This window comes from Engraulis encrasicolus, unplaced genomic scaffold (assembly GCF_034702125.1).
Source record: "Engraulis encrasicolus isolate BLACKSEA-1 unplaced genomic scaffold, IST_EnEncr_1.0 scaffold_37_np1212, whole genome shotgun sequence".
NCBI lineage: Eukaryota > Metazoa > Chordata > Actinopteri > Clupeiformes > Engraulidae > Engraulis > Engraulis encrasicolus.
This window is the reverse complement of record NW_026945676.1, coordinates 328261-330760: the sequence shown is the minus strand read 5'-3', so window position 1 is coordinate 330760 and position 2500 is coordinate 328261. Positions and strand designations below refer to the sequence as shown.

The 2500-nt window shown below is 41.6% G+C and overlaps 1 protein-coding gene across 1 annotated transcript in view; it reads left to right on the top strand.

The window, feature by feature from the left end:
* Positions 1 to 2500, top strand: part of LOC134443879 (mitogen-activated protein kinase 14A) — a 31115-nt gene that overhangs the window by 12662 nt on the left and 15953 nt on the right. The gene's annotated exons all lie outside the window — the stretch shown is intronic.

Genomic DNA, 2500 nt, shown 5'->3' with positions numbered 1-2500 from the left:
TACACTACACTACACTACACTGCACTACACTACATTACATTACATTACATCACACTACACTACACTACATTACATTACATTACATTACATTACATCACATTACATCACATTACACTACATTACATTACATCACATTACACTACGCGACACTACACTACATTACACTACATTACATTACATTACATCACATTACACTACATTACATTACATTACATCACATTACACTACGCTACACTTTTAATAACCAATAGGAATACAGTGGACTCTTAACTCATTGGCTGCCAGCCATTTTCATAGAAGAGTAACCCAGAGTGCAAGAGATTTTTCAGCATTTTGGCTGTTTTATATCCATCATCATCATCATCATCATCACCATCACCATCACCATCACCATAAAAACCCGTTACTGATCCCCAATCAGCAGCCTGGTTGACCCCTGAGGGGCGGGACTAGCCGGCTGCAGGCTGAACTTTCTGCTGATCTGATTGGCTGTCGCCAGCTCTTGACAGGAGTGAAACCAATCGGAACACAGCTCTGTCTCCATGGCAACTACAGTAGTGCAGACTTGGAGAGTTGGCACCTCATCATGCCCACATCATCTGCACACAGTACACACACACACACACACACACACACACACACACACTACACACACACACACACACACACACACACACACACACACACACACACACACTTCACACACACTACATACACACACACACATACACACACTACACACACACACACACACACACTACACACACACACTACACACACACACACACTACACACACACACACACACACACACACACACACACACACACACACACACACACACACACACACACACACACACACACACACACACACACACACACACAGTAGAGTTGGCTATACAGTAGTCTTGGTCTGGTTTAGTCAGTGCTGCCTGATCTCTCGTCGTTTCCACAGCGTCTCATTTCCTCCTCTCCTCTCCTCTCCTCTCCTCTCCTCTCCTCTCCTCCTCTCCCCTCTCCTATCTCTATCCCCCTCTCCTCCCCTCCCCTCCTCTCCTCCTCTCTCCTCTCCTCTCTCTATCCCCCTCTCCTCTCCTCTCCTCTCCTCCCCTCTCCTCTCCTCTCCTCTCCTCTCCTCTCCTCTCCTCTCCTATCCTCTCCTCTCCTCTCCTCTACTCCTTTGCTTTCATTTTCTCTTCTTTCTTTCTTTCTTTCTTTCTTTCTTTCTTTCTTTCTTTCTTTCTTTCTCCTCTTATTTCATTTCCCTCTCTCATTTCCTCTCTCTCTCTCTCTCTCTCTCTCTCTCTCTCTCTCTCTCTCTCTCTCTCTCTCTCTCTCTCTCTCTCTCTCTCCTTTCCTTCTTTCTCTCTCTCTGTAGACCTCTCTGTAGTCCTTCTCTTTTTGTGTGTTTATGTTCATCATTCATTGTCACCATACAGATGGATATTAATAGTAGGGGGGGGGGGGGAGTAATCAAGTTCAAAATTTCAACACACCCATTTGGGACATGATAAACACTATCAATACAAGAACTTTGACACCAAAAGTAACTCTGTATCTTGAAAATAACCCCCCACCCCTTGAAAATGAAAAAATAACCCAAAAAGTGACATTTTCTGCACATTCCGTCTTGTATGCATAAGTTATTCTTACTGTTTGCCTATACACTGTTGAATATATGCTTTCAAGCCCATTTGATATTTAATAAACACTAATAATAGAAGAAAAGCTACACCTCAAAGTGACTCTGTATCTTGAAAATAAAAAAAGAGCACAAAACAGCGTTTTACAGCGATTCTGCCCGTTGTATGCATTCACTATTCTTGCAATCTGCCAATATATATACATAAACTTTATTACAGGCTCTAGGCCCAATAAGAGGACATGCAACATCGGGCCATTTTGGGCCACTCACTTGCAAAATTTACCTGAATTCACCATACAGTACATAAAAATAGATATTAAAAGAAGAAGAGAAAGGGAAAAAACAAGCAATGATGCATAAGCATGTATAAAAATACCATCAGTCATGAAAGTCTTAAGAGGAAGCCATACCAGTGCTTCCACATATATGATTGATATCTGAGAGAGCTGCATTTGGGGCTTCTGAGAATCCTTATGATACAGTTTTTAGACTTATCCAGACGACACATGAACTTAAACATTAAGTTCTTCAAGAGAGCCTGTAAAGTCTTAGTCATGAGTCATAAAATACTTAACTATCACTGCAACTCCTAGTCTTTTTAAGCAGTATCCTCAAGCAATCATTACTATATGCTACTTGGAGTTATCTCACGGTTCCTTTTTTGTAGCTGACCCATAATGGGGCTGCATACATAGGAGTACAGTAGACATGAAACAAGTTTACTATTACATCATCAGAACAACATTGTCTTACTAACATTGCTTGGACATACCCTACAACACTTGTCTCTGTCTATACATGTCAGCATCATCTTCCAACTTGTCAGTGATAATGTGCCCAAGATATTTTGTACT